At 39.4% G+C, this 12,861-nt stretch overlaps 1 protein-coding gene across 1 annotated transcript in view; it reads left to right on the forward strand.

The window, feature by feature from the left end:
- LOC108527371 (proline-rich protein 36-like) overlaps positions 1-12,861 on the forward strand; it is a 57,889-nt gene that overhangs the window by 31,205 nt on the left and 13,823 nt on the right. The window contains exon 4 of the mRNA XM_017868614.1: positions 3,088-3,225. The gene's annotated coding sequence lies outside the window, so the exon portion shown is untranslated. The remainder of the gene's footprint in view (positions 1-3,087; positions 3,226-12,861) is intronic.

Here is a 12,861-nt window from a genome sequence, read left to right on the forward strand (position 1 = left end):
GTGATGTTCCCCTTCCCGAGTCCAAGTGATCTCATTGTTCAGTTCCCACCTATGAGTGAGAACATGCGGTGTTTGGTTTTCTGTTCTTGTGATAGTTTGCTAAGAATGATGGTTTCCAGCTGCATCCATGTCCCTACAAAGGACGCAAACTCATCCTTTTTATGGCTGCATAATATTCCATGGTGTATATGTGCCACATTTTCTTAATCCAGTCTGTCACAGATGGACATTTGGGTTGATTCCAAGTCTGCACGTATGTTTTGTAATTCTTGGCTGTGGGTTGCTAATTTTCCATGGAACTTTATCTGTGTGTAAATTATTTGAGGCCTAGGGGAAAAGGATTTGAGTCTACTTCAACCACCCGCCTTGACACTTTAAATTTTCCACCCAAGGTTTTTCATATCATATGGGTAGCGTAAATTCAGATGGAAAATATAAATAAAGATAAGCTTATTTTTTTTTCCTTTTCTGTGTGACAATACTGAGACCTGCAAAATAATGGAAAATATAAAGTTGTGGATGCAGCTAAAGCAACACTTAGAAGATATATAGTCTAAATTCTTCCATTAGAAAAGAAAAAGGCTATATGTAAATAAGCTAATCATGCAAAGAGTTAGAAAAGTAAGAGCAAAATAAATCCAAAAAAGGGGTAAAAAGGGCACACATCAATGATATAGAAAATAGACACCCAACAAAGAGGATCCATAAAATAAAAGTTGATTATTTGAAGAGACCTATTAAAGATACACAAGAAGTGTCCGATAAGATTTTTCCAGAAAAAGAAACATCCCAAATAAATAAGAGATGAGAGCCAGATGTGGGGCTCACGCCTGTAATCCCAGCACTTTGGGAGGCTGAGGCAGGTGCATCGCTTGAGCTCAGGAGCTCAAGATCAGCCTGAGCAACCCTAAGTCTACAGAAAATACAAACATTAGCTGAGTGTGGTGGCACACACCTGTGGTCCCAGCTACTCAGGAGGCTGAGGTGGGAGAATTCGTAGACCCCGGGAAAGTCGAGGCTGCAGTGAGCCATGATCATGCCATTGTACTCCAGCTTGGGTGATAGAGTAGGACCCTGTCTCAAAAAATAATAATGAAAAAAGATGAAAATGAAGATATAATTACTGATGCAATAAAGAATAATTAAATGAAAAGAAGATGCCATGAACATTAAACCAACAGTTCTGAAACATATATGAAATGTACATATTATGAGAAAAATATAATTCATCAAAGTTAACATTGATTTAGTCTGGAAATAGAAGAGTAGTGCTTTAACCTAAAAATAAATTAAATGTGTAGTTTAAGATTTTCCCTAAAAAAAATCACCAAGCCTAGATAGTTCTACAGGTATGTTCTACATAATGTTCAAAGAATGGATCACTTTATTTACATACAAACCTTTCTACAGAATAGAAAAAAGTATGATCACTAAGGAGATTAGCAGTACTCTAATGCAAAAAACAGACAAGGCAGTAGAAGAAAGGAGAATCATAGGCCAGTCTCAATATTACTTACATAGATATGAAATTCTAAACAAAATGTTAGCATAGATATAAACATAGATATAAAAATTCTCAACAAAATGTTAGCAAAGCATATCCTCCAATAGAAAGATAATATCAGGTTGGGTAGCTCCGGGAAGGAAATGTTGAATAATACTAGACAATTTTCTGGAAATAACAAATTAGGTTAATTATAACAAAATACAAAGAGACTAGACAAGTTGCACTGTATAGACACACACACACATGCACACACACACATCTTTAAAGCATTAAAGAGCCAGCAAGCTAACAAGATAGGGAAGAATCACTGGGCCAACATCTGGAAAGGATTAACCTATTTTTCCCTGGGTGGCAGGGGGAGTTGCTAACCACTGAAGAAGCTCCCGAAGGCTGAGCAGTGCTTTGGACCTAGTGCAAAGCTAGGGTGACAGGTCAAGTCCAGAACCCCATGAAGTGTGTACTGATTTGTGGGAGAGTGTTGGTCAACTCCTTGTGCTGTGGAGTTGGGCTGCATCTAAGGACCAAGGGTGAATGGCAAGAAAGCTAGGTCAAATGTGCATTTTGGCCCAGCCTCAAATCCTCTCAGGTACTGCAAATGGAATAAAGTTATCTAGTACTGTGAGGGTCCCAGGCTGTGGGCAGAAGCAAACATAAATCCTCTCTGAGAAAGATACCATCTTCCTAGGATTCAAATGATTTCTGCATGTTTTCAAGTGCAATGAGTGGCATTCAATAAAAAATAATCAGGCAAACAAGGAAAAAAGGCATGACAACATGCTTGAGAACTGGTATACACAACAAAATAGACACAGACCCTTTAGTTATTAGAAAAAAAAAAAGCCATGGAGGGGTTACAGCTCACCAATATTCAATTTATTGATTAAATCATTGGGACTTGCCAATTAATAAAAACAGCTGAAAAGCATGGAGAACTGTATTTATGAGGGAACCCAGAGCCTCCCATTCCTACTCTCTGGGAGTGAGGGTAGCTTGTGAGGGCCACTGAGGGTGACAGGGAGGAAGGCCAAGTAAATAATTTTAGTTTATGATAGAGGGTTTGCATATTTGTAAATAATTTAGTGATATGTGAATCTTTTTATACCTTCTTGTATTCTTTTCCTATGATGCATTCTTTCCTGGAAGTGTTTTAAAATAGCATCTAGAACCATCAATGTGGACTGATTTAAGATTTCACCTGGTGGAAATTAGGGAATTAGGCTTTGGGTAGCTTCTCCAGTAATAACACCAGAGACAAGCTCACATAATAATTTAAATGTTTTGTAAAGGATCTAAACTGGCAGAATATACTACAGTGTTCTTTATCTTTTATGCATTGTGTTGCTGAATTGACCTTACCAATAGCTTTGCCAAATGATGGTGCTTAGTGATGAGTGTTAGACAGGATTGTGCCCCAGTTCTTGAGTGGAAGAGGAAAGACTGCCATTTTCAGTTGCTCTTTATAGGGGAGACACAAGGCACAATTAACTTTTAAAAAAATAAATGGCTTTTTTTTTTTTTTACAAGACACATTTTTCCAAGTTTTAACTAAAGTCCTCTGACCAATTTTTCTCTTTTTGCAGAATGAGCATGTTAATTACGTAGATGTTGGTGGAGCTTACGTGGGACCAACCCAAAACAGAATCTTACGCTTGTCTAAGGAGCTGGGCATAGAGACTTACAAAGTGAATGTCTGTGAGCGTCTTGTTCAATATGTCAAGGTAAGGCTGACTTCACCCAAGTGACTGATAGGGAAACATTTTATTTGAGAAAACATTTGGTTTGTTTTAGTTATTTTCTTTCAAAGCAATTGTAAAAGTAGGCTCTTGACTTTTGAAGTAGTATTTGCCTTTCTTTTCTTGTTTTCTTTTTTCTTTTTCTTTTGAAAAAAATCGCTAAAGTCTCCTGGAATCACTGCAGGATATTATGACTCGGCTTGGCCTTCCTCCCTGTCACCCTCAGTGGCCCTCACAAGCTACTCTCTGGGTAGGAATGGGAGGCTCTGGGTTCCCTCCTAATGCATTTGAAGGGCACTGGGGTGGGGGCGGCAGGTGCCTGCAACAGACATGTGCACACACACGCACACACACACACATGCACACGCATGCACACTCCCCTCCCCCAGCTGCAGGCAATCCCTGAGCGACCTAGGAAGCAACTCTAGAGCCCCAAGGAACACAAGAGTTTGAGGCCACTTCTTTAGCCTTTGAACTGGTTATTCATCCTCATTCTTACCTGGCATTATTTGGAATGCTTTATTTCCTCTGTACCTGCCCTTCACTCTTGGGAAGTCTAGCTTGTTTGTGCAGTTTCCTACTGTTTAAACAAGAGATTGTTTAAACTCTAGCCACTGATATCCACAGCTGTTGCCAGTGTTTTTCTTTCTCACTGAAGCCAAACATGGAGTGGCTGGAGTCTGGAAACACGCCTTGAGAAATCAAATTTCCCATCTGACATTGCAGCCTACTTCCTAGAGCTAGTGTCACTGAGGAAGGGGTTATTTACTCATTCTAATGTCAGAATTCCCACACCAATAACCACATCACTTCTCAACAAATACATCCCTTCCCGTACTCCACCTTGGGCAATAACTGTGGGTCTGGAGGCTACAGGGCTTGGGGTGTGTCCTGGGAGTTGAGGATACTTGTGACATATGTACATTGATACCCAATCAGAAGAGACCAGAAACCTTTGTAAACTCTGATAGCCACATGGTTTCAGATGCTTGGGATAGTCTGGTGGTGACAGACGTGAAAAAGCAAATCAGTAGTCTTTTATTCTTTTCTTTTCTTTTACCTTTAAGCTCTGTTGGACTTGAAAATCAGTAGTCTTTAGAAAAACTGTGGGTTAAGAGGTCAAGGGAGGAATGAAGAAAGTATAATAAATTTCACAAAGTATTTAGGAACTCTGGTTACAACAGGCTGTGATCAAAAGGAAAACCCCTTTGCTTCCTCATTTTCTCTTTTCTGCACTGCACAGTGGACTAGTAAGTAATAACAACAGTAAGAATAATAGCTGCTAACATTTATTAAGCACTTTTACCTGTATTCTCACATTTAATATAGGGAGAGAGACCAAACCCTTTGCACTCAACTACTAATTAAACAGTCATGTAAATTCACTCTCCACTCCAACCGGGAAGCAAATGAGTGTGATGATTATCTTGGAATCTGAGCAGATTCATGCTGATAAGATTCAGAGGCTGAGAGGTTTTTAGTTTACCTGGAGGCTAACAATAAACAACAACTAAAAGCTTTTTATGCATGAACTCATTAAATCCTTACATCCACCCCGCTAGGCAGGCATTATCATCCCCATTTTAAGTATGAGAAACCAGAAGTTCAAAGAGGTTAAAGTGACTTGACAAGGCTGTAAAACTCCTAACAGTCTACCTAACCCCTGAGTGCGTGCTCTTCATTATCCCAATATATGGCCTAGGAAATGAAACTGAGGACTCTGAATGGAGATGTGCTGGACCTCCAATGTTTGTTTGGCCACACACACATCTATAGTAAGATATCTCACTGTCAATATCACTGAAGCCTGGCTCATATGATAAGGAGATGCAGTCATTGAAAGACCACTTTTTTTTTCTACTTTCTTACTCTTCTTCCGGTTTCATGTTCCTTTTATGTACATTTTAAAAACTGGGAAAAACTGGAAATTTACAAGTATGTCCTCAAGCTAGGTACCTGCTAGTCTCCCAGCCACGCCCAGTCTAAAACTTGATATTGGGCTGGATGTGGTGGCTCACATCTGTAATTCCAGCCCTTTGGGAGGCCAAGGTGGGAGGATCATCTGAGACCAGGAGTTCTAGACCAGCCTGGGCAACATAGTGAGACCTCTTCTCTGTGAAAAATAAAGAATTAGCTCGGCATGGTGGTGCATGTCCTGTAGTCCCAGCTACTTGGGAGGCTGAGGCAAGAGGATGGCTTGAGCCCAGGAGGTCGAGGTTACAGTGAGCCATGATCATGCCACTGCACTTCAGCCTGGGCAACAGCGCAAGACCCTATCTCAAAATAAAATAAAAGCACGATGCTAAGGTGATAGTTTGAAAGTGGCACCCACAGCCAGCTTTTGTAAGTAATTTAGCTCCTCGTTGTTCTTGATGGAGGCAAGGTGGGGTTAAAATGATAAAATTCTGTTTGAGAATTTTGACTTTGCCTGAAAGTGATCAACAGATCTTGACATGCGGTCCAATCTTCCCAACAGGACCTTACAAATTACATATCTTAAGTGTCAGACTTTCTGATGTCTCTGAAATTTTCTGGGAACCCTGCTTTCTAGGAATCCAGATGTAATTGTTCTGTACTTTGAGAAGGTCCTGGTGCAAGCTTTAATAGAGGATGAACTAATGGAAAGACTTAAGGAGATGATGTATGCCACATTAGGTGCCTAAGTAAGGAAAGAGAAATGTTAAGAGTAGCATCCAGGGTCCCTTTTTTGATATTGTTGCTGCTGCTGGGCCCGCTGTAAGGTTGGATCCACACTACCCTGATAGTCCTGTTCCTAAGGAAAAAACAACCTCAGCTTTCTGGAGGGGAGGACTGCTCAACTTCTACCATATTTTTCTTTCACAAAAATACAAATATGGCTGCGCTGTTGCTTAATCTACTGGATAAAGGCAACTTGCCATGGCATTGGACTTGGTAGCCCGAGGCTGTTTTCAAGAATGTAAGGCAGAAAATAAAATAAAAACAAAAAAAGAGGCTGGGCGCAGTGGCTCACGCCTGTACTCCCAGCACTTTGGGGGGCCAAGGCAGGTGGATCACGAGGTCAGGAAATTGAGACTATCCTGGCTAACACCGTGAAACCCTGTCTCCACTAAAAATACAAAAAATTAGCCAGGCGTGGTGGCGGGCGCCTGTAGTCCCAGCTACCAGCTACTTGGGAGGCTGAGGCAGGAGAATGGTGTGAACCCGGGAGGCGGAGGTTGCAGTGAGCCGAGATCGCGCCACTGCACTCCAGTCTGGGCGACAGAGCGAGACTCCATCTCAAGAAAAAAAAAAAAAGAAAAGAAAAGAAAACAAACAAACAAACAAGAATGCAAGGCATTGTTAACCTCTGGATCTTTGCTGTTGCATGGCCATGCACATCAACACAATGGTAATATTAGACCATAATTATTGCATATGTAGCATGTGGCAGGTAAGTGCTAAAACACATACCGTGCCTATACTTTGGACAACAAATGGCACCTTTAAATCACAGCCACTGTGGTTGATCCCTCAAGGTCAGTACCACTCCCATAGTAATAATAATGACTACCCTCCCTACTGAGCTCCTAGTATGTTCCAGGCCCTGTGCCATTATCTTCCTTAACCCTCCATTGTCTTACTTAACCCTCACATGGATCCTAAGTTAGGGGTTATTTTGCCATTTCAGAAAAAAGTCTGAAGTTCAGAGGCCCAGTAACCTGCCTAAGAGAGTAAGGGAATTCAGATTAAGGTCTTTTGACTTTATGCTATCTCTTGCTAGTCCAGATTCTACTGTCAGGGACTGTGGACTCCAGGAAGCTGCCTTACAGTTTGTGCTTGTCCTGGCTCTTTTTGGCAGCTCTCTTCTGATGGTCATCCTGTGTCCTTCATTGTGTCCCCATATGCAGTGCTGGTGACCATTTTGCTCAATCTTTTGGCCCAGAAGCCTGAAAGAGCAGTGTTAACTACCTGCTCTTGTACAATCACTGTGCCTTGGTTATTGTTTGATGGATGCAGTAACTGGAAAACAGCCATTTAACTGTCAGAAAATAAATGTTGAAGCTCTATTTTGAATTTTAGTACTTATTTACAAATAGCTACCCATTTAAGATGGTAAGCATCATTCTTTTCATTGAACACTTAATCTCGTCAAATGAAAAGATGAAAAATAGAAATACATCTCATTAAACCATCCTCTCACATACTTTAACCTTTCAGAGAACACGTATTTTCACCCAAGGTAGACAGCAATGTTAAGGCAAAAAAGTAGTGGGTTGGTTAAAGTTTAGTTTATTTGATCTGAATGAATGCCTTTTTGCTAGTGTTTTCCAATACATCATATCATTTCTGGAATGAGAAGTACTCATTGTAGTAGATGTTTTTATGATGATCAGGAAACTATATTAGGGAAAAGCAGGAAGATATTTAGTTCAATATTCCAGATAAGATGGTTAATAAATTGTATACTAAAAGTAACCCTACTTATTTTAAAATATCTTAACTCTCACTGTTTTTCTCTACTTCTAGAGGAAAAGTGGGTGTTTCCCCAATGTGATAGTGTATTGGGTTAATAATGCAAATTGTCTTTGTGACACTTTCTGGATTGCTTTGTGACAACTTCAACTTTCATAATCTAATACAGTCAATATTTGTTTCTGTAAATAACATTGAAATGAAGAGGAGGATTGCCATTGTCTACATAAACCAATCAATAATCTTTGTGACCCAGATTGCTTCAGCTCTTAAATTTTCCCAATGCGAAACTTTGAAGAATGTTTAAATTGTTTAAACACTGTCAACAGTCTGTAACACATCTAGTGTCAGCTTATTCTAGGAAGGTTTTTACTATTCACCAAGGAGCTACTCGTTACCTTTGTTAGATTGTGTTTACAGTGCAAGTTTTGACAAGACAGTGTGCAGTTCCAAGCCTGAGCCTCTCAGATGAATACTGAGGATACACCTTAGTACTGAGGATACACCTTAGTGATGTTTCCTCTACCTGATCCCTTCTCTTTCTGAGACTATGCCTATCTACACATTCATAGAGGATTCACATTGATACGCTAAATTCACTCATTGCTTAATATTTATATTTATGTATTTGAGAGAAATATATATTTACAGAGCAAAATCTACTCTGTACCAGATATTGTTCCAGGCTGCAGATAGAGTGGTGAACAAATGATCAAAATTTCTACTGTCATGGTCTTTCTAATCTAAAGAGAGAAGACAAGTAAACAAGAACAGTAAATAAATATCAGCTAACATTTTTGCCTGTATCCTTCATGGATCTTGTGAATAGAATCCCTCTTCTAATTCTGGTTTAGTAGATCCTGATTCTTATATAATAGGTTCCTGACTGGTTTCTACAGTGAGCAGCTTTTATGAATTTTGTGAATTTGACATGGTTTTATTGGGGAGATTATATCTGATCTGTGAAATTAATATAAATTAATCATATCGTTGTGAACCTTAAAGGTAGATTCTTAAATGGCATCAGCTAGATATTTTACACTTGATCTTAGCCAAAAGCCAAGAAGCAATAGCTAGATATGTTTAAAACGTTCTATTTATCAGTTGGGCGCAGTGGCTCATGCCTGTAATCCCAGCACTTTGAGAGGCTGAGACAGGAGGATTGCTTGAGCCCAGGATTTTGAGACTAGCCTGGGCAACATAGTGAGGCCCCATTGCTACAAAACAAATTGTTTTAATATAATTTTAAAATAAATAAAATAAAACATCCTCTTTATCAGTTCTTCTCTTCTGCATGGCATAAGGGAAGCAGCTGGACCTGACTGCCAAGTGGATTGATTCATTACTTGCTTTAGTAAATAAGATACTCCATCAGTATGAGTGTGTTTCATTGAGTTGTGGAGATCTTTTGTTAAATTTTGCAGTGCTATGTGTTGCAGAAATAATGAAAATGTTGGATTCCATTTTTTTTTCTTTTTTTTTCTTTTTTTCTTTTTTTTTGGCTTTCCGTGAGTTTCCCACACATCATAATGCAGGTAGGGTGAGGGGTATGGAGAGGGAGAACCCAGCCAGAAATGGAGCAAGGCATTTTGCAGAGGCTATGTCAAAGGAGAAATTGACAATTACATGCATTCTCACATTCTTCCTGCTTTTCACATCCTCTCTAAATAAAAGTAGAGACTATAAATATATACCACCCATTTGTTTTTAGAGAATGGTGTGATAAAGATTTATTTAAAACAACATAGACTTTGCTGACAGTAACAGCTCAGCAAGCATTTTTTTTTCTTTTTTTATTAGTTCTATTCTTCCCACAGCCCTTTACTCCAGGTTTCTATGCCAACGACTGAAATCAAAGGCTTTTCACAATGTGTATGTTCTGGAATACTAAGTAAATTTTGTTGTTGCTAAGAGGAAAACTTGGTTTTAGCCAGCAGGCCATGCAGAAAGCAGAGTTTGTCTTAATGCTTACCAGACATAACCCCTCACTTCTAATAGAGTTTGACCCATGGCTTATATTAGAATTTCTTTTAGATAAGGGACATTTCATTTGAAGTTTCTTTTAGCACCTTGTCCATACCCACTCACAGAAGACGTTTCTTTTGTCTTCAAAGGATACATTTTCACTTTCAATCCCTCTCGGAAACTCAAGAAGCAGAAAGTGTTAAGTCCTTGTAGGGATGTTACTTGTTGTATATTTGCCTCCTTTCTTTTAAACACCTGAATTCATCCCTCCTGATTCCATGCTATTAATATTGCCTTCCATCTGTAATGTACTGATACATGTTTTACCTCACTTGAGCTTCCCAATGGTCCTAGGAGTAAACAGCATTATTTTTCCCAACTCAGACAGCGTAGGAGCCAAAGTGTGGCTTTCCAGCTCTGAGCCCAGTGTTCTGTGGGTTACATCACTTTGTTTTTTATTCCAGAGTTAACTTATGAACCCTTCTAATAAACTGCTCCAAGATATGACAAAAATCACTTTATCCCAAAAGGCTCTGGAGTTGTAAGATGCCACTTTGGAAACAGGGACTCCAGTGGATGTAGGTGTGGTTGTTCATGGGAGCTGTATGTGACACAGTTCACATTTCACAGTTCACAGTTCACAGTGGTTGTACATGGGAGCTGCATGTGGCACAGTGGCTTCTTCTCTTCTCTTGCACCCTGAACTGTAGTCTGAGAGGTCCTCTGGCCTTCAGTGAGCACCTGCCACTAAACAGCCCCCAGAGTGTCCCAGTTAGGCTTAGCAGGCTGAAGACCACAGATGGATTCTATTGTTTTATTAAAATACTAAGTCTGGAGGTCTAAGGCATGGTTTGAAATTGCTGGCTATATATTCTTTTTGTTAAATGATCCATGTAAACTTATTATTCAAAGTATGGCCCAAGTATTGGCCAGTATTTTATGTTATGCCATTATATCCTGCCTGATTAGGATTTGAAGTGGTTCTTGACAAGTGTTACTAATTTGGATAAGTCAGGGTAGAAGATAGAAAAAACAAAACAAACAAACAAAAAAACACCAGTTAGGTAAGGACAAGCAAGCGGTGACAGGCCTGTGCTCATGGTAAGAAATTATGTTTTGATGATAGAAATGAGATAATACAGGAGGCATTACTTTCTTATCTCAATTACAATTCTGAGTAGGTTTTAAAAGCAGAGAGGCTAAAAATGTTTACGTATTTTCAGTTTGATCTATCCAGTATCCAGTATAAGGATATATGAAGATAGCTGGTAAAAAATTAGTTTTTAGTAACTTTCATTCTTTTTTCCCCCCTCGCTTTGAAAAGACTTCATTTGCTGCTTGTGAGTTCCCAGAGAGCTTAATGGCAGAATCCCTCTTAAAGCTCTGCATTGTTTAGAGAGCTAGGTCAGCATTAGTCATCTCCTCTCAGAGGCTCCTTCTTCCTATAAACTCTCAGGGTTACATCTCAGATTTGGTTTCAAAAATATAAAGTTTCTACTCAGCGACAACCCAATATATAGCAAAATAAGTTAATTATTAGATTTTTTCTTCCACCCATTTTGTTTTCTTTTAAAAAAATGGTAAAGTGCACTAACATAAAATTTATCATCTTCACCATTTTTAGGTGTACAGTTAATTCAGTAGCATTAAGTACATCCACATTGTTGTGCCACTGTCACCGCCCATCCATCCAACAGAACCCCTCTCATCTTCCTTCCATTCATTTCTAATAGGGACTAATTCACTACAGGAATTGTTTTCTAACCATTCATTGAGAAGTAACCTAGCATCACCCCCCAACTGGCAGCATAGAAAGGGAGTTAAGTCAGACACAAAGGATTTCTCTCACACTCAGGCTGAGGGACTTTGTGATCACACATAATCATGTAGGGCCTCAGCATTTGGGTTAATGGCCAAAAGAACTTTGTGAATGGAATTAAACATCATATGAGCAGCTTCCTCAAGAGAAAATTGCTCTAGTCTGCATGATAACTGAACTCCTGGAGGTTCTGACCTTTCAGGTTAGAATGTAGTTGTCTCTCAGAGGTTAAAATCTCCCCCTTCCTCCTTGCTTTCTACGTCCTTCCTATTTCTTCTCAGCAACCCCTGTCCTCACCCCAGTGGCATGCACATTACTCCAGTCAAAAGACTCAATTATTGATCTTTAATTTTCAAACTTTTGCAAAGTAGCCTTCTAACAGTTGAAATCTTAAATAGCCTCTAACGTCCAATGAATCCCATATCTAGTCCATTCTGGGCACTTCCTGAAGAAGGGAAATTCAGTTGTCCCATGATCACATGTTGAGCCAGCTAGAAAACCTTTTCTGTCATTGCCTCATCCTGCCACCTAATAGGATCGATGCTGCCATGTAGCCCTCTGTATCACGTGCAGACTCAAACCTTTTTCATTTCTATGTCAAATTCAATGAACAGATACCTTTTGAAAACCTACTGGGCCACAGAGTTTTAGTAAGTGGCTGTTACTCCTACTTTAGAGATAAGAGAAAGTTATAATAATGAGAGTGGTTCAAGGTCCTACAGAAGTGAGAAAGAAAGAGGGACAGACATAAAAGCCTAGTTAATTACTAACCTTTGCAAACACAGAGCTTCAAACCGAAAAGAGACAAATAATGATAATAATGTCAATACCTGATATTTGACAGTCCAGTACTAATTTCATAGCACTTCATTTTAGTTTTTGCTTTGTGTTTGGGTTTTATGCAACCAGAAGAAGAAAATACCTGATGGAATCACAGAAAGCTTGAGTGTTAATTATAGTTCAGTGTAGTGAATGCTTTGATCCTGAAGGCTGTGAAACTGAGTCGTTTTCATTTAGAAGACTTCTCATGTCAGGTTTTTCAAACAAAGAGAATGATTAGTAAACTATTCAATTACCTTTCATTCCCATAGCTCTTCTGTAATTTGTAAGACTCAAATGATACACACTGAACCTCGGGCTGAGATTTAGTTTTATGTATTTGCCAAAGTACACAGTAGCCTAGTTTCCATAGCCATATCTAGCAGATAAATGTCTCTGAAAAAAAAAAAATCAGGCTTCAGAGACAATGGGAGGAAATCACTGTGGCTCACACCTGCGGACCAGCAATGGGTGACAAAAGTGGACCCTGGGACACAGACATGGGTGCAGTCACTAATTGACATCATTATTTGAACATCCACCAGTGGAGTAGCCCTGAGTATCTGTGGCTTTTCCCAATCTGT

Source organism: Rhinopithecus bieti, unplaced genomic scaffold (genome assembly GCF_001698545.2).
Source record: "Rhinopithecus bieti isolate Rb0 unplaced genomic scaffold, ASM169854v2 scaffold_4906, whole genome shotgun sequence".
NCBI lineage: Eukaryota > Metazoa > Chordata > Mammalia > Primates > Cercopithecidae > Rhinopithecus > Rhinopithecus bieti.